The 27382-nt window shown below is 36.6% G+C and overlaps 1 protein-coding gene across 1 annotated transcript in view; it reads left to right on the top strand.

The window, feature by feature from the left end:
* The window catches only part of LOC103350281 (large ribosomal subunit protein eL34-like), a 66782-nt gene that overhangs the window by 678 nt on the left and 38722 nt on the right, over positions 1-27382 (top strand). The window lies entirely within an intron of this gene.

Below are 27382 nucleotides of genomic sequence, written 5' to 3'. Positions count from 1 at the left end.
ACTTGGGCCATCCTCCACTGCACTCCCTGGAAACAGCAGAGAGCTTGCCTGGAAGAGCGGCAACTGGGACAGAATCTGGCGCCCTGAGCGGGACTAGAACCTGGTGTGCCCGCGCCGCAAGGCAGAGGATTAGCCTAGTGAGCCGCAGCGCCGGCTTATAAATCTTAAAAAATAAATCTAAAATAATCTTAAAATCTTAAAAAATAAATCTAAAAAATAAAAATAAAAAAATGAGTTGGAAAACATTTGACTTTCTCAAGCTCAAAAAGAAAATATTATTATGCTCTTATTTATTCTTTAAGTGTTTAGTAGAATTCACCAGTGAAACTACTTAGGCCTTTAGTTATTTCTAGAGGAAGACTTTTTAAAGTAAATTTAATTTCTTAAACACATATGGGGCTATTCAAATTTTTTCCTTTGCATGTCAGTTTTCTGAATTTGTGTTTGTGAGGAAATATGTGCATTTCACATAAGCTGCCAAAATTGTTGGCATAAAATTGTTAACACCATTTTAAAACATTAAAAATAGAGCTACCCAATGATACAGCAATCTCACTACTGAGCATTTATCCAAAGGAAACAAAATCAGTATGTTGACAAGACATATGCACTCTCATATTTATTGTAGCACTATTCACAATTGCCAAGATAAGGAATCAACCAAAGTGTCCATCAACAGATTTACAGATAAATAAAATGTGGTATTTTATATATAATGGAATATTACTCTGCCACAAAAAAGTTGAAATTCTGTCAGCTGGAACAACGTAGACGAACTTAGTGTACTTTGTTAGATGAAATAAACCAAGTATATAAAGATAAACATCTCATGATTTTACTCCTATGTGATAGAGAGTAAAACAGTGGTTACCAGTGTGTGAGGAAAGGAAGTAGGCAGAGAAAATGAGAGAGATTAGCCAATGGCTTGAATGTTATTTTTAGATAGGAACAAGTTCTGATACTCTATTGCACATTAGGGTAACTATACCTAATAGTAAAGTATACTTCAAATAGCTAGGAGAGGATTTTTTATATATTCACAGCAAAGGCATGATAAATGTTTGAGGTAATGGTTAGTAATTATACTCTAATTTCATCATTACATAGATATGTATCAACATATCGCATTGTACCCTGTGAACATGTATGTATAATTGTGTGTCAATTAAAAAGAGATAAAAATGCTAAAGAAAAGAAAGAAAAAGAAAAATATATGGCATAAAGTAGATGTTCAAACAAGTGATCACTATTTATAACTACAATAATTATCATAATTTTCATTATAATACATGCCTTCTATGAAACAGAAGTGATAACTCTCCAATACAAATACATGACTGTTTTACCTAGAAATTTCCATGGTTAATATTATGATTTTCATTAGATTGTGACACTATCCTCTACTTCAGTTCCTTGATGCAACTTCTTTAAGACTTATTGGCTTTATTTTCCATGTTTTCAACAGCAGAAAGAGGGTATGGGAAACAATAGAAGTTGGCTATCTAAAATTAGAAGTGTAAATGAAGGAGAAATTGATAATGGTATCTCTATTTACAGATCAAGTAATAATGTTATCTACCATGTGAAAAATCTAAACTGCACAAGTGTTAGAATCTTACTGGGTATAGGAGTTAAAATAATTGAAAATGACATTTTTATTCCCTTTGAAAATCCTCCTGATATATTACATTTACTTAGAAATGGTTACAGCTTCCTTTTCTGAGGCACTTCCATTTTTGCCTCCAATATTCATTCCATCGAGCGAGCCAGGTGGTATGGGAAGAGCAGACAGATCAGAATATTCACACTGCAAATGAGTTTTGTTTATGCGGGGCTCCTGATGCAAAATATTTTGATTTCCTTCTGTGTGACCATTTCCTATTCATAGGAAGTTAGGAATGGGAATGGATGTATAATATCATTCTTCCATTGAATAAAAGTAGGAAGATACAATCAGCTCCTACAAAATAATTTAGAGATACATGGACGCTGTGGCAAAGCACAAAGCCAGGTAAAATCAGCTCAAAATCTGCCAGACATCAATTGATTTCCTCATACTTCATGTCTTTGCATGTGTTATACTTTATTCTAGAAACTTAACTCCCACATCCCACACCACACACACACACACACACACACACACACTACTATTCATCTTTCACATTTCAAACATCACCATCTTTGTTATTAAGCCTTTTCTAATCACATTCTATTTTTTTCTTTGCAATAGAGATCATTCATAGACAGCTGCTTAGAGTAAATATCAGATAGTATTTTCAATGTGCATTTGCCTTCCAGAGAAAAGGAGCACTATAGTAACAAGAGCAGAGCAGAGACTTTGTACTCACAAAGATGAAATGTTGAATCCAGACTTTCTTGCTAGCTAGTGAACTATGAATAAGGTACTGAATCGCTTTCAACCTTTGTTGGTAAAGTGTACATGACAAAAATCCACAAGGTTGATGGAGCAGATGAACTGAACTATAACAAAAAGCAGAATGGAGGCAGGAGGCTCTGGCAGAAACTTGACATCCTACTAGGAATGTCAATAGGAGACAAACATGGCAAGGCATAGAGATAGTCATTTATATCTATGCATGCTGGACTGAAGCACACATAATCATTTGAAATTTCTATACCTGGCATAGTGCTCTCTGGGAGATACTCAGGTCCAAAAGAGAACAAGACAGTACTTTTCGAAAAAGCCTAGTAGCTGTCACTGGCTGAGAGATTAGATTTGGAGAAGAACAGAATGTGTTCCAAAGATTCACCATTATGGACAAGCCAACAACTTCCATTGGTCCATGAACTATCTGGACAAAATCCTAGCAGTATGAGTTCTTATATCAGAGAAATTAGAAGAAATATATGTAGATTAACCTCCATGAGTATTTTTATAATTGAAAAAATCTACATAATATAAAATTAACAATTTAACCACTTAAAATTGTAGAAGCCAGTGGCATCTAATACATGCACAATAATTTGAAACAACCATACTACAGTTCCAGACCATATTTGTCACTTCATAAGTAAGCCCCATATCCATTTAACATTCATATCCTATTCCATTCCCACTCCTCACCACTTGGCAGCCAATAATCTGCTTTCTGTTTCTATGAATTTATCTATTTTGGATATTTCATATAAATGCAATTATAAAATGTTTACAGTCTTTTGAGTTTGACTTTTGTGTTGTTTTCGACCTTTGGCTACTGTAAATAGAATTGCTATGACTATTCATGTCCAAGTTTTTTTTTTTTTTTTGAACACCTCTTTTCGATTGTTTTCGAAAATATACATAGGAAAGGAATTACTGGGTCATATGGAATTCTACATTAACTTTCTAAGGACTACCAAATTGCTTTACATGATAGCTCTAGCTTATTCATATTTCTATCAGCAGTGTCTGAGGTCAACCTCTTATTTAAAAGAATCCAAATATAAAGCACTTCACATTTTTTCTCATTTCATGACTATATTAATTTTCCCCAGAAACCTTTTATTTAAGCAATACAAACTTCATGTTTTTGATTAATACAACTATGGGAATATAATGATTATATTAACTTTCATGAGAAAGATACTGTATTATCTTTCTTTTTTTTTTTTTTTTTTTTTTTTTTACAGATAGAAGCAAGGCTCCAAGAGATATAGCAACTTGCCAAAACACAGATCTCTGTGGCTATAAAGCCTAGACTTTAGCCACAACACTAGACCTCCTTTCCAGTTCTTGTGCTGTGACTGTTCAGGCAGCTCTTGGAAAACATAAACCTTCAAATATACTCAGCGCTATTTGCCTTCATCCCGTCCCAAACAACCTGTGCATTCTTTTAGATATCCTAATATTTTAAAGTGTTCTATGAACCTAGGTATTTTCATAGGTAATAGTATATTAATATAAGTTATTTATTATTATAATTTACATACTATAATACATATCATATAATTTACATATGCATTATATACACAGAAAAATTTAGACCAAGAGGTGATAAGTAATTCATCCAGTCACAAAATTAGCAGCACAAAAGGATTTGCTGGAGTCAAGACTACCATTTTTTCCCTCTAAAGATCTATGAGATATTAGGTGGTAATTTAATGAATTATCCGGTATTCAATGTCATCTTTGGATATCTTTATAAAAAAATCTGGAGGTCAGCTTTTATAAGTACGTGTAGCAGCATAATCCTTTTACAAAGTAAATCTTATTAAGGGGAATTTTGCTTTTGACCAAATGATGTTATTGGGAGTAGTTTTAACCTCTTGAAACAACTATAAAACTGAGCAAAACATAGGAAAAAGTCATTATCAGAGAGTGGAAAACAGACTGGAAAGGTCAGGGACCCCTGAGGGAGAATAAACAAACAAGGTGACTCTACAGTTACTCAGTTTGTTGTTTCTAAACATAATTTCCAGATCACAGCACAAAGAGGTTAATCAAGGTAGATCTCGGAGATCCCCTGATTAGAGAAGATGAATTTGAAGGTTTGGAATGCTAAAATTCTAGACACCGAGCTCCTTCTAATCTTCAGCTGAATACTGATCAGTACATGGGTGTTTGAAAACTAAGCAAGGAAGGGGAAAGAACAGGGGACAGGAGCAAGCAGAAAAAAATCGGAGTTCACACAAAGCAGGAAATAGTTCCCATTACCAATTGTGATGATTTATTTGGGTAAAAATATATTACTCTTTATGACATGGGGGGCGGGTATCCATACAATCAGTAGAAGGTCTGAATAGAACAAAAAGATGAGATTCCTTAAGCAAAAGAGAATTTTGTAATGATCTGCCTTCTGACTATTGCTGCACCATGTAATCCCATTGGCCTGAACTGCAGATTTTGGACTAGCCAACCTCCATAATTACCTGAGCCAATTCCATGGAGGAAAATCTCTTTCTATTAATATACACATATCCTATTGGTTCTGTTTCTCCAAAGAAACCTGATGCACCAATATTGCCATGTTAAAATGTGTGTGTTTATATATTCTTCAGTGTATTGCCTAAACTACTTGTGAACAGAGACAGAAAAATATGCATCTCTACTGTTTGCTCAGTGTTGCTTTTGTCTCTGGGTAGGTGGATTTCAGCACTTCCCCTGATCAGGAACCAGAATATTCTTAGTGTATCAGTTAGGGTTCTCCAGAGAAACAGAACAATAGGATATATGTTTTTCTTTCACTTAGAGTCAAGTAATTTTAAATATTGATCATATCTACAAAACACCGTCAAGCAATACCTAGACTTGTGTTTGTCTAAAAATTTGAGAAATTACATGCCCAATGTGTTTGTGCATAATTGTGTGTGTAGGGAGGGAAGGAGGGAGAGAGATTTTTATGCATTGGCACATAATGGAGACTGACAAGTATGAAGTACCTAAGAACAGACCAGAAGGCCAGAAATTCAGGCAGAATTTCTATGTTAGCCTTGAAACAGAATTCCTTCTTTTCCAGAAACTTATAAGGCCTTCAACTGATTGGATGAAATCAACCCAAATTATTGACAGTAATCTCATTTACTTAAAGTCAGTTGATTTTAAATGTCAGTTATATCTGCAAAACGCCTTCATAGCAACACCTAGACTAGATGACCTAACAATTGGCACCATTATGTAGCCAACTTGACAGATGCATTTAACTACCACACTAAAACAAATTAGTTACTATCCCCAGGCTTGTAGTTCTTATCTGTCAAATGGGGATAATAAAAGATTTTAACTCACAAGATCATTATAAAATAATGCCCAGAATATAACACTTAAAATTGATCTTCCTTCTTTCATAGCCTTCAAATTATCTGTTGTGATGGCTAATTTTGTCTGCCTAATTGGGGGTATTTTTAATGAAATATTTACATTTATGAATTGTGAGTAAGCAGATCATGCAGTCTGCTGAAGGTCTGAATTGAACAAAACGACAAGCCTACCTAAGGAGGAGGAAATTCTCCAATAGACCGCTTTCAGACTTCATCTGTACTGTCAGCTATCCTGGGTTTCTGTCAGCCAGTTTTCAGATTGATATGCACTACTGCCACTCCTGGGCCTCCAGGCCACTGGCCTTTGAGCTGGATGATTCTCCAAACAGCTGGTACATAACCATATGAGCACCCATCCCTTAAAGCAAATCTCTGTCCATATATGTACACATCCTATGACTCTGGTTCCTTAGAGAACCCTGTCTGGTATACACACTCACTTGCAGTGTTCTCTGCTAATCCAAAAGATTTAGAGGGCAGGTGTCTATAGCTGAGATTTTTTAGTCCATACTTGTATATTCTTGGCACATAGCTGGTATTTAAGATTTTTTTAAATGATTAAAGTCACACCAGCACCATCAGTCTAAACCCTTCTTAGTGTGGGAAAAATGAATTCATTTAATTCTCTAACTCCATGACTGAATTACATATTGTATATCCCTAAAGCTTTGCTTTTCCAGGTGTACACTCCAATATTCTTTGGTTTCTCACATGTAAAATCCTTTGACTTTCTAATCACCTTTTATTGAGCCTTATCAAGTTGTAACATCCTAGGTAACATTGGAACAGTACAGAAATCATAATAACTCAGTTACAAAGAATTGAGATATTATTTTTGCATCAAATTCTTTATTAAAAATTTTATTAATATAAATAGATTGTATGCATTCCATAGGTACAGTTCCAAGAAGACAACCACATTTCCTGTACTCCTCTGCTCACCCAGCCCTCTCCCTCCCTCCCCATATTGATCAATTTTTGCAAAGACATGATCTTTTTTTCCCATATTTACAATTTAATGTGACAAATTTAAAATGAGGGTCACTATGTGAAATTTCTGCCTATTTACTGGAAGTAACTACCGTTGTCAATAATAGGCAGGTTCTTAATTAATCCTTACAGTTATTTCATTTTTGTAGAAAGCTTTTATTTAATGAATACAAATTTCATAGGTACACCTTTAGGAATATAGCTGTTCTTTGCTCCATATCCACCCTCCCCCTAACTCTCATCCCATCTTCTACTCCCTTTCCCAACCAATTCCTCATTTTTTAATTATCTTTATTTATATAAAGAATACTAACCCTACACTAAGTAAAGATTTCAACAGTTTGCACCCACACAGATACACAAAGTATAAAGTACTGTTTGAGGACAAGTTTTACTGTTAATTCTCATAGTACAAATCATTAAGGACAGAGGTTCTATATGGGGAAGTAAGTACCCAGTGACTCCTGTTGTTGATTTAACAACTGATGCTCTTACTTATGACATTAATGATCACCCAAGGCTCTTGTCATGAGCTGCCAAGGCTATGGATGCCTTTTGAGTCCACAAACTTTGTCAGTGTTTAGACAGGGCCATAAGCAAAGTGGAAGTTCTCTCTTCCCTTAGAGAAAAGTACTTCCTTCTTTGATGGCCCCTTCTTTCCACTGGGATCTCACTCACAGAGACCCTTCATGTAAATCATTTTTTGCCAGTTTCTTGGCTTTCCATCCTGAAATGCTCTCATGGGCTTTTCAACCAGATCTGAATGCCTTAAGGGCTGATTCTGAGGTCAGAGTGTTGTTCAGGGTATTTGTCATTCGATGAGTCTGCTGTTTGCTCTGCTTCCCATGAGATATTATTTTCTAGGTAATTACCATTGTTCAGGCAAAGCCAGCATCTCTTCATGTGTCACATGTGTGTGTATACCTCTGTTGTAACCCTGATAGTGTTTTCAGACCTCCAAAAGCAAAATGAACACCAAATGCTCCTTATGTAAGAATAAGAATTCTTTCTGCTGATATTAACTGATTAAAAATATAATGGGGGGGCACTATGGTACACTGGGTTAACCCTGGACTGAAGTGCCTGCATCCCATATGGGCACCAGTTCGAGACCTGGCTGCTCCACTTCCAATCCAGCTCTCTGTTATGGCCTGGGAAGGCAGTGGAGGATGGCCCAAGTCCTTGGGCCCCCGCACTCATGTGGGAGACCTGGAAGAAGCTTCTGGCTCCTGGCTTTGGATAGGCACAGCTCCAGCCATTGCGGCCAAGTGTGGAGTGAATCATTGGATGGAAGACCTATCTTTTTCTCTGCCCCTTCTTCTCTCTGTGTAACTCTGACCTTCAAATAAATAAATAAATCTTTGAAAAAAATAAAATAAAAAATATAATGGAATCTGATTAAATTTATTATATGAAGCAAATGCATAATATCATAAGAGAAGAAAAATATTCTTGTTCAGAACCTAGATTGTTAATGTATAAGTGGCAATCCCTACTTAGAGTATAACACATAAAGTCCATGGTATTAATGGGTGGGTTTTAATTAATGAGTAAGCAACATTTTCCATTTTGAGCATGTACTGTGTGTCCTATAAATTCATGATCTATTCTAAAATCACAATGTAGATTTTTAAATCTTAGCTAAAACATAAATGAGCATAAAGAAGTCTATATAGTATATACCAATCTCTCCTGTTAACTCCTTACTTGAATACCAATCTGGGGCTTAGTTTTCATCTACATTATGTCATTTACTGTCATGACTTAGATAATAAAATGGAACTTTCTTAGCAGGGCATTTAAAATTAATATTTCTCATTTTCTTTTTTTGTTTGTTTTGTTTTCTTTTTTTTTTTTTACATTTTTTTATTTAGTAAATATAAATTTCCAAAGTACAGTTTATGGATTACAATGGCTTCCCCCCACCCCCATAACTTCCCTCCCATTTGCACCCCTCCCATCTCCCGCTCCCTCTTCCATTCACATCAAGATTCATTTTCAATTCTCTTTATATACAGAAGATCGATTTAGTATAAATTAAGTAAAGATTTCATCAGTTTGCACCCACACAGAAACATAAAGTGAAAATACTGTTTGAGTACTAGTTATAGCATCAAATCTCAATGTACAGCACATTAAGGACAGATCCCACATATCCCACATGAGGAGTAAGTACACAGTGACTCCTGTTGTTGACTTACCAATTTGACACTCTTGTTTATGGCGTCAGTAATCTCCCTAGGCTCTAGTCATGAGTTGTAAGGCTATGGAAGCCTTTTGGCTTCACCGACTTCGATCTTATTCTGACAGGGTCATAGTCAAAGTAGAAGTTCTCTCCTTCCTTCAGAGAAAGGTACCTCCTTCTTTGATGGCCGTTCTTTCCACTGGGATCTCACTCGCAGAGATCTTTCATTTAGGGTTTTTTTTGTTTGTTTTGTTTTTTTGTTTTTTTTGCCAGAGTTTCTTGGCTTTCATGCCTAAAATACTCTCATGGGCTCTTCAGGCAGATCTGAATGCCTTAAGGGCTGATTCTGAGGCCAGAGTGCTATTTAGGACATCTGCCATTCTATGAGTCTGCTGTGTATTCCACTTTCCATGATGGATCGTTCTCTCCCTTTTTGATTCTGTCAGTTAGTATTAGCAGACACTAGTCTTGTTTGTGTGATCCCTTTGACTCTTAGACCTATCAGTGTGATCAATTGTGAAATTAAATTGATCACCTGGATTCGTGAGATGGCATTGGTACATGCCACCTTGATGGGATTGTATTGGAATCCCCTGGCACGTTTCTACCTCCACCATTTGGGGCAAGTCCGATTGAACATGTCCCAAACTGTATATCTCCTCCCTCTCTTATTCTTATTTGTGCTGTTGATGTACAATGTAATACTTTGTCCATTTTAGTATTTTTTCTTTGTTTTGTTTGGTTGAACTCTGTAATTAACACACAATTATTCTTAGGTGTTTAAATTTTAACTGAAAAGTGATCCCTGTTAAATATCACAGTGGGAATAAAAGAGGGAGGAGATGTACAATTTGGGACATGTTCAATCTGACTTGCCCCAAATGGTGGAGTTAGAATCGTGCCAGGGGATTCCAAAATATAACAGTGGGAATAATGTTTCACATTTTCTTTTCATTCTCCCCAATGAAATCTCTTAATCCTTTCATGTTGCTCATACCATCCCATCCCTTACCTTAACTGATTTTCTTTTTCCCCTGCATCTTATCACTGTTTGTTGAACTTCAACTTGTTCTTTAAAGCCTAGTTCATTATTTTGTAGTCACAATTAAATTCTTTCAGTTCCTACATTGAAAATTCAGTACTAATGTCCATAGAACTCTGTGTTTTTCTCAGCACTATCCTTTAATTCTGTCTTATACTACAGTTGTTTAAATATTTAGATGTTTGGGATGAAGAACTCCTTATAGACAAATATTCTTTATTTTTCTATCAGCTAACTGATAGGCTGGCATGCAGTTTGTATTCAATAGATATCTGACACATTAAATTGAAGTGATTTCTCTGTTGGGAGTAACTCAGAACACTGTCTCAAATAATTCAAAATGAAAATTTAAAGCACACTGGGTAATGTAGCCTAAGTAAACAGATAGGCAGAAGACAGAAGAGGAAGCTCAGGTTTCACCGATAAAATTCTAGAAAATGGGCCATAATATTAGAACCAAGAAAGACAGGAAGGAGTATTCTTAATGATACAGAGAGGAAGGAAAAAAAAAAAAAAAGGTGGGTTAACACAAACATAGAAGAAGAAAGTAAGTAGTTAACCCTGAAGGCAAAAATGAGGGCCACAGTACAAAACAGGTCAAAATAAACTATTCTGACTTTATGCTAAAAGGTAAGAAAACATGAACCCCAAAGAATGTATTTAAATATTGTCTTTTAAGATGTTTCACAAAACAAGGAAACAGGATGGAAACTAATGTTTGTTGAGCATTATCATTATCATGTTCTGTAAACTTTGCCAAGTATTTTAATTAGATTGTCGAATTCATTCCTGACATTTCAATAATGCAGTTATTATTGTCTGTGTTTTATTGTAAAATTCATATTATGAAAAGATGTATAATTAGTCAAAGTTCTAAGGACTAAAAATTGACAAATCTGGGAAGTATACTCAGGGTCAAACACAAAAAAGAATATATATATATGTATATATACATATATAAAGATTTATTTGTATTTATTTGAAAGACAGAGTTACAGAGAGAGGTAGAGACAGATAGAGAGGTCTTCCATACAATGGTGCACTCCCCAGATGGCCGCAATGGCCGGAGCCGAGCTGATCTGAAGCCAGGAGCCAGGAGCTTCTGGATCTCCCACGAGGGTGCAGGGGCCCAAGGACTTGGGCCATCTTCTACTGCTTTCCCAGGCCATAGCAGAGAGCTGCATCAGAAGAGGAGCAGCTGGGACTAGAACTGGCACCCATATGGGATGCCAGCGCTTCAGGCCAGGGCTTTAACCCTCTGCACCACAGCGCCGACCCCAAACAATATATTTTTATGGAAGGAGAAAATACTCCAGGGCTATTTGTTTTCATAGGTAAATTCCAGATGTTAGAGTAGCTGTTCCTGATCATACTATACAGTGTGGATTCCACATTTTTCTGAAATTTGCATCAATTCAAGTGGTATTTCAAACTGAATAGTATGGGTTCTTATTCAGATTATAAATATTCTTCTTAAAAATAAAAATATGATGGCAAATGCTACCAAATGCTGAGCATTACTATGAATCTGGCACTATGTTGATCCATTAAGACATGTTATTTAGTCCTTGGGCCCTTCACCCACATGGGAGACCAGGAGAAGCACCTGGCTCCTGGCTTCAGATCAGCGCATTCGCCTGCCGCAGTACGCCGGCTGCACTAGCCATTGTGGGGTGAACCAACCGAAAAGGAAGACCTTTCTCTCTCTCACTGTCCACTCTGCTTCTAAAAATAATAATAATAATATAGGCCGGCACCGTGGCTCAATAGGCTAATCCTCCGCCTGTGGCGCCGCCACACCGGGTTCTAGTCCCGGTCAGGGGGCCGGATTCTGTCCCGGTTGCTCCTCTTCCTGTCCAGCTCTCTGCTGTGGCCTGGGAGTGCAGTGGAGGATGGCCCAAGTCCTTGAGCCCTGCACCCACATGGGAGACCAGGAGAAGCAACTGGCTCCTGGCTTTGGATCAACGCAGTGCGCTGACCGCAGCATGCAGCTGCAGCGGCCATCGCGGGGTAAATCAATGGCAAAGGAAGACCTTTCTCTCTGTCTCTCTCTCTCTCACTATCCACTCTGCCTGCCAAAAAATAAATAAAATAAAATAATTAAAAATAATTTAAAAATAATTTTGCTACATCTCAATATTTTCTTGAGTAGAAATGGGCCTGGGTCAAATGGACAGTTTCCCTAATAAATTAATACTCCATCCCTCCCAAGAAGTTTTACATTTCACACATGTGTTTGTTCACATTTTTTTCTCCAGCAAATATTTCCTGAGCTCAGATATTGCTTCTGTACTTGAAGTCAGGAGTCGTATACTGTCAGCATCTCTAATGTCACAATCTCTAATGTCACATCTCTAATGCCTTTACCTTTAGGTAAAGGCCCTAGGACAGTTGCTCAGAATCAGGGATGTTTGATGCTTTCTTCACAACTCTATATCAGTAACTCAGCTCCAGAGCATAGCCTATACCATTTATGTTCATAACCTCCCTGCTTAAGACATGATTCTGGACTTTCCCCACCTTTGTCCCTCTCAAAAACCCCTCATTTAGTACTCAGTAAACATTCCCTAGTAATCACTCTGTCAATGCCCTAGGGAGGATGTAACTATAACAAGGAACATAAGACTGAATCAAATAGATTCCCTGCCTTCAAAGAATTTAGTCAAGGAGGAACAATCCTTGAGTTAGAGAGAGACAGAGAGAAAGGTCTTCTTTTTCTGTTGGTTCATCCTCCAAATGGCCTCCACCATATCTACTACCATATCTGAACAATGTTTGGCTTCTACATTAGAACTTATAGGCCAGTAATATTATTTATTATTTTTAGATGAAGATATTAGGGTAAGATAGATTATGAGATAGGGAGATAAATTTACAACGTCACAAATAAAATAAGTGGCCAAGCTAATAGTTCAACCCTTGTCTGCTCAACATAAAATCTCTCCATTATACTACCCTACCATATTCCTTATTTAAGGTTTTAGTCATGGATATAATATATTAATGGGCACAACTTGTATAATCATGTAAGGCCTCATGCTCAGAAGGTCCCTTTACTTCTTTTAATATCGTGAAATTTCTAATAATTTTTAGCAAGAGACTCTGTATTCTTATTTCGCATTGGCCCCTGAAAATTGTGCAACCAGTTCTTAATCTTGGGTTATGTTATGATTTTTCAGTTGCCTGCCTCTCAGTGCCTCCCTCTCTTCCTTCTTTCTTTGTTCAAGTATTTCTTAAGCCATACTATTTTGTAGGCACTAATAACTCAGATAAACATGGATGTTGCTCCCAAAATGCATACAATTAAAAAGAACAAAATAAATTATTATAATTAGGTATAATAAATATTGTTAGGAAAAGAAGGAAATAGAATGTTAGGGTCATTATTAAGTGCATTTTCATTATTCTTGTAGAGAGTGTGATTTAAGATGAGATTTGAAAGATGAAAGACTTTACCCAGATTTTTCTAAAATGAAGATTCAGTATGTAGACTAACCACATCGAGAATCTATTACAGCAGAGACCAAGTCATTTTTTACCATCATTGCATACTGAGGCTTCGCTATAGTGACAGTTACATGGACTGAAGCAAATATTTGTTGAATGAATGAATGAACAGTAAACAGCAATTACTTAGCAGTGAAAATGTGTTAGGATTTTCATGTTTGCTTTTCATAGTAACTCTACAAGATAGGTATTATTATCTTAATTTTACAGATGATGAGACAGAATCACAGATAAGTTAAAAAAGTTTTAAGGTCAGTACACAAATATAAATAGTATGGCCAGGATTATAAAAGGTTAATGTCTACATTTATTAAATTCAGGCAGTTTGGCCACAAATTCATTATTGCGAATCAACAATTGTAATACTAAGAATGAATATAAAGGGCAAATGATGAGAAAGGAAGGCAGAGACAGAGTAATCAGAAAGGAAAACAAGCATCTCAACAGGTATAGTATGGAGAGAAAAGTGGAAGGAACTGAAGGAATTTTCTTATAGCTTGAACAAAGGAAGGGGAGTAAGAGCCAGCCAGGTTACAGAGAACACTGTATGGAGTTTGGGTTTTTGTTTCAGGACCATGGGAAACCAAGTCAACATAGTTTAGTGGAATCCCCCTGGAAAAAATGTCTAGAGGCAATGGATTATCTGCTTTCCCTGTGAGGCTCTTAGCAAATTCTTATCCCTAGATGTTTTAGACCAGTATTTTTTTTTTTTTTTAATTTTTAAAAAAAGATTTATTTAATTTATTTGAAAGACAGAGTTACAGAGAGAGGTAGAGACAGAGACAAAGGTCTTCTATCCACTGGTTCACTCCCCAGATGGCTTCAACAGCCAGAGCTGTGCCGATCCGAAGCCAGGAGCTTATTCCGGTGCAGGGGCCCAAGGACTTGGGCCATCTTCTACTGCTATCCCAGACCACAGCAGAGAGCTGGCTCAGAAGAGGAGCAGCCAGGACTAGAACCAGCACCCATGTGGGATGCTGGTGCTTCAGGCCAGGGCTTTAACACACAGTGCCACAGCACCAGCCCCTAGTCCAGTATTATCCTCTCCATACTCCTATCACAGATCTTGCCACAGATGACATGTATATGCAAATTGAAAATAAGATCATTGACTCAATTTTCTATGACTTTTAAAAGTTGTATTACTTATCTAGAACTTAAGAAATGTGTACTGTACTCATTTTAAAATTAAAATATTCTACTTATTACATGGGCATCATGTAGACAGGCTGATTCACACAGGCTATGAGCTTAATTAATGCTTGTGAAATAAATGAATAGTGGAAACAGAATCATTCATGTTCATATCTTCATTTACTGAAATGACACACATCTGTTTCTATTGTTTTCATTTGAAAATATAGTTCAGTGTGCTCACTGAGCTCTCTTTAAAATTTTGTAGAGAAAAATGTAAACCTTCATTTGGTACCACTCTGTGACCCAGCAGTAATTCTGAGGAGCCTAATGAGGAGCAAGTGCTCTTCCTACCTGTGAGGAGCTTACATACATTGCACAGTCAGCAATTACGCTCAAGCATCGTACTGCTCTTATTTCTTTCTCCATGAATTCACAAGTTACCCTTGGCCTTTCTTTTGGCACTCATTTTTCTCTTTCTTTCTGTATGCTGTCCTGTTGTAGTGGGAAAACATTTTTAGATTCAGAGTTCTGACTATACTACTTTCTGTTAGGCAAGTTATTGAAACTTACTGTGTGTTGTTTCTTTTTCCATAAAATGAAGATAACATAAATTAAAATAATAGTATCATATATCATATTCAGTTGTAAGGGTTATGAACAAGTATATAGGAAAGTGCCTTTATGTGAAATAGTTGTATAGAATGTTTGTTGTGATTATTTCTTGTACAATATAATTGTTTTGATCATATATTAAATCTATACCTTTATCTTTCATTATACCCATTGGTTATTGTTGTTTAGTTGCTCCTGAAACAACTGAACTTTCTGGTAGAGTGACCTCTCTGCTTGCTTCTTTTTCCCTGATTTTGTTAATGGTCTTTTTTGGAAATTACTGTGCCTCTCATACTCACTGAATTTTATGACATACAAAGAACATTCTATTATAAGTAAAAGCATTTAATTGTTTGAAAATGTCTTTATAGAAGTGACTCAAAGGGAGACAAATGTGGGCTCATACTGAATGAACTTTTAGTGCCAGGCAGCCAGAATTTTCATGGAAGGTGTTTGGCAGATGAGTCTTCTTAAATAACATTCAACAAAACTCAGAGCATTAGAAACACGAGAACATTAATTGGGTATCTGCTCTATACCTGGCTTCCTCTAATTTATTCTCAAATAAGCTGTGAGAAAATCCGTGGTACCATAATTGTCATTTGATTGTACTGGTGACCTTTTGTAAGGATAAGATACCACCACTGGCTGTATTTAGGCAGAGGCCAACAAGGAGTTTTGTGTTGGGAGGCAATGCATGTATATTACATGTTTTTTGTGTTTCTTATAAGCAGGGAACTGACTGTGTGTGTTTTAAATTATCTTTTTAGTATGTTTGTGTAGTGTTCCAGGTCATTCTGGAAGTTAGAGATTCAGTCTCTCTAGAACTAAGTACAGGTATGCATACTGTCTATCATAAAATATTTTGATTCTTTTAACTCAGTATTTCTCACCAATAATGCAATCCAATCCATGTACAAGGATCATCTGATCTTCTCCATTTATTGCCCTATGGGATTTAGGGATTAGGGAATGAACATAAAAGTTGATATTCTAACTTCTGTTACTGCCATGAGTCCATTGTCTGTGACCCAGGAGCCTTGTGTCTTCTGCCATTGTCCATGAAATGATGACAGGTTGTTTTGTTAGCTTGCATTTGAATTAAATGTCAAGCCTTTCACTATTCTTAACAGTTTGAGAGCAAAGGAACACTATACTTAAAGTCAGATAGTCAGAGGTTTTAATCTTTACTTTGTCACCAGAAATAAGTTATGTAACATTTCTGAAAGTAATTTTTTCATTAGTAATATATAGAGATAATAATATCAGACTCACCAAATTGCTAGGAAAACTAAGAGATATTATTTGAATACTACCAGAGCAGAGCTTAGAAGATATACAGTTGATAATTGCTATATTTATTTTTTATCTTAAAATGTGGTGTCACTATCATTTCTAGACAGTTTTTCTACTTTATCCCTAATTTTCCTGATATGGAGAAAGTATCTGTTAAGATGAAACTTAACTAGTTTTTGTCTCTTCCCAAAAACAGATAATTTTTTTTATTCCTCCTCTACTACACCTACCCCTAAAATATTTTCTTTAAAGAAAAGGTCAGTCCAAAGTATATTCATGAGATAGCTTCTCTGAGCCAGATTCGGAGTATGTAGAGATAATGTGGTTTACTTCTTACCTATTCTCAAATAAGGATTCAGGGAACATTTATTGAACACTTACAATATGTCAGATACCATTCTAATTGCTGGATAAATAGCAGGAACAACATGGGTAAGGTGAATGCTCTCAAGGGATTTATACTTTATCATGATAGTCGAAAATCCAATGTGGTCAAATATGATAATATAAATAAAGATCTCTGGAAACGCTTAACTTTGTAACCAAGCCCTTAGGATTTCTGTAGAAACAGCCACTAAATAGCTCTTCAAGAGTGAGGAAGAATTAGACATATTAAAATGGATTGTCAAGTCAGAATTTCAGCTGAAAACAGCATACCCAAGAAGGTAACTGAAGAGAACTTAATGAAGAAACTATTTATAAGGATTTGTAAAGGTTTAAGAGAACCATCTGGGATGTTTGGACACACAGTAACTGACAATAGCAATGCTATTCCCATTCCCAAAGGCTGAAGGGGTAGATGTGTGTTTACAGTGATGCCCGCATCCCATGTGGGACTGACTGGTCAAGTCTTGGTAATTCTGCTTCCAATCCAGCTTTCCACTAATGTGCACCATGGGACGCAGCAGATGGTGGCTCAGGTCTCTCTCTCAGTTGTCTTTCTCTCTCCATCTCTCTCTCCCTATCTCTCTCTCTCCCTCTCTCTCTCTCTGTTTCTGCCTTTCAAATTCAAAAATTGGAAAATAAAACCTAGAATCCTGCAACAGCTATAACTAGGAACTCTTATACAACCATTGTAAGGGAGAAGTAACTGAATAAATACCCTGTATTCTCTTATATCTTTTCTCTAATTTCCTGTCAGTGCTTTCCATTAGCTGAACCCAGCTACAAAGAGAGAACAGTGGTCTCACATAAGGTGTTCCCCAAGTCTCCTAAGAAATAAGCAGGCTGAGAATAGAGACAGATTTGGGAGGGCAAACAGAATAACTGGCATGGGAATGGGATAATGGCATTACAGGCAGAGATGACAATACCAATGGTGGACACAGGAGTACTGAATGCTGCTGTGCCTGGAGCTACACCAAGAAGGGGTCTCCAGAGGTAGATGGACTTGGAATCTAAAAGATTTTAAATGCCATGCTGAGAAGCTTACACTTTCTCTTAAAATATGTATGGAGGCATAACTGCGGGAATCAAGGAAATAACACAGAATTGTTTTAGAAATTTACCTTTTCTGGGGAGTGAGAGCAGATTCTTTGGAGAAATGTTTCTGTTCCTGGATAGGCTAAGGGCAAGGGCTAAGGAGAGGGGCAATGTCATTGGAAATAAAGGAGTCAGACTATGTCTGGGAAAGCCCTTGTATAAAACAGCCTCAATGAGGGACATTCTTTCTTTTCTTGAAATGTAAATGGAATCTTTTGTCAAGCTGGGCAGAGCTGGCCTTGAAGCTACCTTTCTTCTGATAATCACTTTTCTAGGAAGAAATGAGGAATTGTGCTTTGTCCATATTCCTTCAAAGATTGCTTTTGTAACCTTCCCTTAAACACATTCCCAAGAGCTGCCTCTCTCATTAAGCTGAGGCCATTTTCCTGCTTCAGTTTAGCTGGAAATGTCCAAAAAGGAAATGTAGTTCTATTTTCTCCCTGTCCTAAGAGTCATTATGTATTAATAGAATATCTACATGTAGATAAGTTTGGGTTCCTTTATCCTACAGGAAAGCATTAAAGGGCACTACGACTTTTAAGTCAGTCCTTCAAGGTAGGCAAAGTTGGCCTTTAAAAAAAATCATCACTTCTCAGATATCATGTCTCACAAGAAGTTTCATTCATTTCTCCAGTCAATAGGCCTTGGGAAAACACAAATGGCTCTTTCTATAACTGAATATGCAGGACACCATGAATCACATTCTGTAATCATGGTAGAAGATATTGAGTACCTTTTCTCATGTGCTTTTACCCACAGACATGCTTCTTAGAAACAGGTATCATGTCTAGATCATATCATTATTTTCGCATGCCTTAGCCATCATTAATTCTTCAGAAACTGTTTTACAAATGAGTAGTACCTTTCTGAGTCAAGGATATAGGTTATGCAAAGCTCCAGAGGCATAAGAGAGCGTAGTCCATACAAGAAAATTCAAGTAGTTTGATGTCGTTCAATAAGATGACATTCTTATGGGAAGGAAGAGAGGCTGGACAAAGATAAAACAACAGAAATAAGAATAGAATTGCCTTTGAAATAAAATTCCACCAAGAAGATTAAACTCAATTTTATAATTATTGGAAAATTGTTGTAGAGATTTAAGTACTCATACAACATAGTCAAAGATAAGAATTCTGACTGTAGTGTAAAGAATGAAATGGAAGACTGATGTGTAAGTAGGAGATCATTGTAATAGTCGGCTTCGTGCCAGTGACAGTGAAGATAGAACTGAGTGTTTAAGGAATGAACAATATATAGGATATGTAGTAGATAGGTGGTGTTAAGAAATAAATTATAGGCCGACGCCACGGCTCACTAAGCTAATCCTCCACCTGTGGCACTGGCACCCCAGGTTCTAGTCCCAGTCGGGGCGCCATGTTCTGTCCCGGTTGCTCCTCTTCCAGTTCAGCTCTCTGCTGTGGCCCAGGAAGGCAGTGGAGGATGGCCCAAGTGCTTGGGCCCTGTACCCGCATGGGAGACCAGGAGGAAGCACCTGGCTCCTGGCTTCAGATTGGTGCAGCGTGCTGGCCGTAGTGGTCATTTGAGCAATGAACCAACGGAAGGAAGACCTTTCTCTCTGTCTCTCTCTCTCTTACTGTCTAACTCTGTCAAAAATAATAATAAAAAAAAAATCCCTGAAATAATTAAAGACACAAATAAATGCATAGTCTGTATTCATGAATTGAGAACATTAATATTATTTAATGTCTATGCTATGCATATCAATCAGCATTCAGTATGATCCCTAGGAAAATCTGAATGGCTTTTTTTTTTTTTTTTTTTGCAGAAACAGAAAAAATTTTAAAACTTATATGAACTCTTGAAGGACTCTGAATAGATAAAGCAATAATAAGTGTGAGGGGAAGCAGAATTAGGATACTTCTTGATTTCAAAATATATTACAAAGCTACAATATTCCAAACAGTATGGCATTAGCCTAGAGTCAGACATTCAGGCAATGGAACAGAAAAGTACAGAGATAATCTCTTTTATGCATGGTTGACTGACCTTTCACAAGTGTCAAGGCTGCACAATGGAAAATGGAATATTTTTTCCATAACCTGTATTGAGAAAACTATATATCTGCATATAGTAGAATGAGGATATACCTTTATCTAGCACCATATACAAAATATAACTCAAATAAATTAAGGACCTAAACATAAGACCTAAAACTATAAAACTGCTTGAAGAAAATATTGGGGGTGAGCTTTGTGATTTTGGGTTTGTCAACGGTTTCTTGGATATGACACCAAAAGCATAAAAAATAGATAAATAGAACTCTATCAAACTTAAAAACTTCTGCACAGAAAAAGAAACAATCAAAAGAGTGAAAAGGCAGTTTAAATATTTCCAAACAATCTGATAAGGGGTTAAAAGCCAGAATATAAGAACTCCTACAACACAATAACGAAAATGGCAACCTGAACAGACATTTTTGACAAGGAGATAATACAAATAGCTAACAAACGTGAAAGGATGCACAACATCACTATCAGAAAACATAAATGAAAACCTCAGTGTGATATTGCTACTTTTCCCTTAAGGTAGCCACTAAATAAACAAACAAAACTCAGAAAATAATAAGCATTGCCAAGAATACTGAGAAATTAAAACTTTTGTAAATGTTGATGGGAATATAAAATGGCATAGCTTCTGTGGAAAATATTATGGTTCTTCAAAAAAGTAAAAATAGAGTTATTATTTTTAGCAATTATATTTCTGGGTAGATATCCAAAAGAATTTAAGACAAGATCTCAAAGAGATAGTTGTACACTCATGTTCACTGCAGCATTACTCACAACAGGCAATACATGAAAATACCTTACATGTCCACTCACAGACAATTAAGTTTCCAAGTGGAGGCACAGACATGGAATAGTATCTGGACTTTAAAAAACAAGGAAATTCTGTAAGTCAATATTTGGATGAACCTGGAAGGCATTACACTAAATAAAATAAGTCAGTTAAAAAAAGACAAATACTACATGATTCCACTTACTAATCGTGTAAAGTAGGCAAGTTCTTAGAAAGTCGAATAGTAGTTTTTAGGGACATGGAGGAGTAGCGAAAGAGGAATTGTTCAAGAAGTGTACAGTTTCAGTTGTTTGAGATGAAAAAGTTGTAGAGATCTCTTGTACAACAATGAGCCTATAGTCAATACTGCTGTACTCTACATTTAAAATGGTTCAAATGGGACCAGCATTGTGGTGTGTGGTTTAAGACACCGTGATGTTGGCATCCCATACCGGAGTGTCAGTGAGTCGTAGATTCTCCATTTCTGATACAGCTTCTTGCTTAGGCATCTGAGAAGGAAGTGAAGATGGAGATGGCTCAAGTCCTTGAGTCCCTGCCACCCATGTAGGTGACCAAGGAGTTCCTGGCTTGTGAGTTCCTAACTATTGTGGACATTTGCAGAATGAACCAGCAATGGAAGGTTTTTCCCTTTGTGTTGCTCTGTCTTTCAAATAAATCAATCTTTTAAAAATGGTTAAGATAATACATTTCATGTTATATGTTCTTTTCACAATTTTTAAAAAGCATCATAATACCAATTTACCTAATGGATAACTAAAATCACATGTTCCTTTTCATACTGAAGACATTTCAAAATGTCTAATATGCATCTAGGAGAGTTCCTTTTATTTATTCCAAAATATTTAGTTTATAAAATATTACTAAATGGAAATAAAATAAAACACATTAAAATTTTTATGAGAATTTTCAGTTAGCTTCTTTATTGTGTTTTGATGTAGATTTATTTTAATTACTGGTTATACTATTAAAGGAAGTTATATATTAAAAAGATGCTTCAACATTTGAACGAGTCTTTAATCAAACTTCTTTTTAACCTTTGTACATTTTTCTAAGTGAAATTATTTCTAACCTTAATGTGAAAGAAACTAAGATAAGAAATGACATAAATATTACAGAAAATTTAAGGTTTTAAATTGATTTCTTTTTGTCATCATCACTCACAGCAGGGCATTTATAATTTATTATATTATGTGACCTAAACGTTGTAGATAATACCTTAACCCAAGGGTGGCTAACAATCCTCCAGGCAAAAATGAGAGTCACATCTTCATTTTCAAGGTGTAAAACAATCATTTTTCCTATATACATGCAAGTTACCTAGAACACATAGCCATTAACCATATTATATCAGCAACATCTATCAAAAATATAATGCTGGGGCTGAAATTGTATCACAATGGGTTAAGCCACTGCTTCCAACACTAGCATCCCATATCAAAGTGCTGGGTTCCAGTCCCAACTGCTCCCCTTCTGATCCATTGTCCTGCTAATATACCTGGGAAGACAGCAGACAGGGGAAGATGGTCTAAGCACATGAGTACCTGCCACACATATAAGAAAATTGGTAGAGTTTCTGGTTCCTGGTTTTAGCCTGGCCCACCCTGGCGATTGCAATCCATTTAGGCAATGAATGAGTGGACAGTAGCTCTCTCTGCCACTTTGTTTTTCAAATAAGCATATAAATATATATATATATATACACATACATATAACATACATATAACACACACATATATACACATATATATGTATAAAATAGCATCCAAAGTGGTAAATGTTATTTTTAATCATAAATATTATAAATTTATATAGTATTTTGACATTAATATATATATATATATGTGAGAGCAATAATGCTATTCATACCCTGTGACTCAATGATTTCATACAATTTTCCATATTATTTCTTTTTTTATTAAAAAAGATGTCTTTTACTTATTTTAGATGTCTTTTACTTATTTAAAAGGAGCAGTGAGAGGAAAATACAAAGGTTTCTTTTATCTAAAGTTTCACTCTCCAAATGCCCACATTGGCTGGGGTGGGCCAGGATAAACCCAGGTGCCTGGAACTGCATCCAAGTCTCCCACATGGGTGACAGAGGCCCAAACATTTGGGCCATCTTCTGCTACTTTCCCAGTTGAATTTTCAGCGAGCTGGATAAGAGGTGGTGGACCTAGAACTTGAACCAGTGTTCATACAAGATGCTAGCATTACAGGTGGCAGCTTAACCTGCTGTTGTCATAATGCAGGCTATATATATATATATATATATATATATATATATATATATATTATAAATTATACATTATATTATATATTATATACATAATATATATATAAAATCTATTTTTTGAAATGTACTGCTACAGAGAGAGAGAGAGACAGACAGAGAATTTTTCCATTTGTTGGTTCATTTCTCAAAAGGCCACAACAGATGTGGCTGGACCAGGAAAAAGCTAGGAGCCTAGATCTCAGTCCAGGATTCCATTGTGGGTGTCAATTCTAACTACTCAAGCCATACTCCACTGTTTTGCTGAGTGCATTACAGGGAGTTGGATCAGAAGTGGAGCAGCTGGGACTCATACCAATGCTCATATTTGGATACCAGCACATCTGGCATCAGTTTAACCTGCTATGCCACTATTCTGGCCCCCAACCCTATTATTTCTTAAATAAATCATACAAAAGAAGAAAGCAGTAAGGGTTAGAATGGGTTTCTGAGCTATGTCAGTTTTAAATCTCCAGCAAAGTTTATAATCTCCAACAAAAAAGAACTAGATAAATCATGGTACATTTCTGCAGCTGAATCATCTTTAGCACTAAAATTGTAATAGCAAAGGCTATACATGGAGTGGAATATGGGTTTAGACTAAATAGTAACTTGATGATCTGATGTCAAATAATAAAAAGTAATAGAAAAACTTGCATTCCCACGACTTTAATTATTTCAAATGTTTCATACATAAAAATACTGAAAAATAGACAGAAATGCAATTTATTTCATGGGGAAGATTTTTTTTTTTTTTTTTTTTTAATTGACATTGTGGTGGATTCCAAGATGGCTGAATAGGGAAAAGATGTGCTGATTTTGATGGATGAAGATAACAGAAGAAAAGTGGAGTAAGTGAATTCTCAGAAGGGAGTTGCAGAGAAGGTTATATGAAAAATTCTACAGAATCTGTGCTGTGGAGCAGCACAGATAGTACAAACACAGCAGTGAGCAGGGACACCATCCATTACTCTCACAGCTCAGGGCTGGAGGAGAAGCCAAATTCTGAGAATGAGGTGGAAGCAGACTGCAGCAGTTCCTGTCACTGGTTATATCACCTAAGGGAGAACCTTGTGGACCACACTGACTTTGAGTCTCTCCTGGAGCCCTAGCAGGGCCCAATGAAAGAGAAGCACATTTCTTTCTCCCCATCCCCAGAACAACAGCACCTTACAACCAGCAGGGTTGTACTCATCTTAAAGTGAGTAGAGGCTGTGGCAGTCAACATGCATGCACACAGCTAGGGGATTTTTATCTGAGGAATGAATCCACATTTGCACTGACTTTATGTTTGGTCTGGAGGATTGGCAGGGGATTGGGCACCCACTTAGGACTGGGAGGCACTCCTATCCGCCCACTGTATCACTCCTATCTTCCCATCCTATCACAGGCTCTGTGGCTCAAACTGCCCTAGCAGAGCACTCATAGGCGCCTGGCTCTGGCAATATCTGTTCTCTGAAGACAGGTCAGATACATGAGGCTGAGAGTGGATCCCATGCATGCTGTGTCTGGAACTTTGTGGATATGAATGAGGGTATTCTGTGACTGAAAAACAGAATCTGGTGTATAGCTGGGCCTCTGGGCAATCAGTATGTTTGGCCTTAGAGGCTCAGAGATCCCTAATTGCCTGGGGTGGGTCATTACAGAGGGGTCCCTGCTCACACTGAGGACCACACACATCCTTTGTATGGTTCATGTGCCTGTGTGGGTGGGATTTGTAGCCACTGTGGGCTAACTCTAGGCACTGATAACCTTGGAAGAGAGGAGATAAGGCTGCAATTCTACCAACAGAAGTAATCATACCATCTTCTCTGCAGACAATAGAGGAGATCTACCAAGCCCAACATAAGTGTCACCCTGGACTCTCATCCCACATTTGAGTTCTCTGTCCCCACCTAGCACACTCCACTGTATTTCCAGTGAAGGAGTAGACACTACACCAAGCAACAGAGGCATAGGTCAAAGATAAAAGCCATCAGAGGAGAAAATCAACAACTATTTCCATGAATGCCTAAAAATAAATGCAGAAATACAAGGAACAGGAACAAGGAAGACAATATGACTCCAGAAAAGAACACAACAATACCTCAGTATTAGAATATGAAGCTGAAGAAAGTGATAAAATGCCTGAAAAGGAATTGCTAATTATGATCATAAGATTACTCAAAACACAGAGAAAAAATTTGTAGGATAAAGAAATCCATACATAACACGGATGAAAAATGCAGCTGAGATAGAGATTTTGAATGGAAATCAAATTGAAATACTAGAAATGAAGAATTCAATATGTGTAATTGAAAACACACTGGAAATCCTCAAGAACAAACTTTATTCTGATGAAGCAGAATAAAGAATATCCAAGTTAGAACTCAAATACTTGGGAATATTTCAGTTTGGAAAAAATTGGAAAACTTGGAAACAGTGTTCAAGAATTATGGTATACTATCAAATGACCAAACATACATATCTTAGGTGTCCCTGACAGCAAGGAGAGAGAGAATGGATAAGAAGGCCTATTCAGAGAAATAATAGCAGAAAATTTCCATAATTTGGAAAAAGAAATGGACATCCAAGTACAAGAAATACTAGAACACCTAGTAAACATGATCAGAAAAGATCTTCATCATGACACATTATAGTCAAACTTTCAACAGGAAAACATAAAGAAAATATTATAAAATGTGCATGAGAGAAACACCAGATAACCTTCAGAGGATCCCCAATTAGACTAACAGCTGATTGCCCATCAGAAACCACATAGGTGGCAAGAGAATGGAGAGACATAGTACAAGTTCTAAAAGAGAAAATGTCAACCCAGAACACTGTATCCAGCAAAGCCCTCATTAATGAATGAAGGTGAAATAAAGACTTTCCCAAACTAAAAGAAATTGAAAGAATTCATCACCACTTGTCCAGCTTTACAAGTGATTCTTTTTTTTAAGATTTATTTATTTATTTGAAAGTCAGAGTTATACAGAGAGAGGAGAGGCAGAGAGAGAGAGAGAGAGAGGTCTTCTATCTGATGGCTCATTCCCCAACAGGCCCCAATGCTGGAGCTGCGCCAATCCAAAGCCAGGAGCCAAGAGCCTCTTCCAGGCCTCCCACGTGGGCGTAGGGGCCCAAGGACCAGGGCCATTCTGTACTGCCATCCCTGGCCATAGCAGAGAGCTGGATCTGAAGTGGAGCAGCCGGGTCTCGTACTGGTGCCCACATAGGATGCTGGTGCTTCAGGCCAGGGAGTTAAACCACTGTGCCACAGCGCTGGCCCCTAAAAGTGATTCTTAAGGATATGCTACAAACAGAAACAAAGAATGACAGCATTATGAAAGAATGTGAAAGAAGAACATTTCCTAGTAAAAGTACAAAGTACAAAGGAATCAATACAATAGGAAGATGTGACTATCCTAAATGTATAGCTATCCAATGCCAGGGTGGTTGTTATTTAAAATAAATGTTAATGGATCAAAAGGGTGTCATATACTCCAATACAATAATAGTGGGAGACTTCAACACCCCACTTTCATCAATGGACAATTCAACTAGACAGAAAATCAACAAAGAAACAACGGAGGTAATCTTCATGATAGACTACTTATATTTAATTGATATCTACAGAGTATTTCATCCCAAAATTGCAGAATACATATCCTTTTTATCAAAGCATAGAACTTTCACAAGGATAGACATATGCTACGCCATAAAGCAAGTCTCAGGAAATTAAAAAAAAAAAATGAAATCATAGAATGTATCTTTTCCAGTCATACTGGAATGAAGCTGGAAATTAATAATCTAAAAATTCTAGAAAATAAGCAAATGCATGGAGGCTGAACAACAGGCTTTTTAAAGAACAGTGGATCATAGAAGACATCAAAAGGGAAATAAAAAAAAAATTCCTGGAAATGAAATGAAGATGACAACACATTACATCAAAACCTATTAGATATAGCAAGAACATATCAGAAGCAACAGCTGATTCACCTCAACCAAGTGGGATTTGTCCCTGATTTGTTCAATATACACAAATCAATAAATGTGGTATATTACATTAACTAACTGAACAATAAAAAGCTATGATTATCTCAATAGATTAAGAGAAAATATTTGATAAAATACAACATCTTTCCATGATAAAAACTTTAAGCAAATTGGTAAAGAAGGGACATTTCTAATACCATCTGCACAAACATTAGTAAATATATGACAAACCCACAACCAGAATCACAGTGAAATGGCAAATGTTGGAAGCACTGCCACTAAGATCTGGAACCAGGCATGGATGCTCACTCTC

The sequence above is a fragment of the Oryctolagus cuniculus genome, chromosome 7, assembly GCF_964237555.1.
Source record: "Oryctolagus cuniculus chromosome 7, mOryCun1.1, whole genome shotgun sequence".
Classification (NCBI taxonomy): domain Eukaryota; kingdom Metazoa; phylum Chordata; class Mammalia; order Lagomorpha; family Leporidae; genus Oryctolagus; species Oryctolagus cuniculus.
This window is presented reverse-complemented; position numbering and strand designations above follow the sequence as displayed.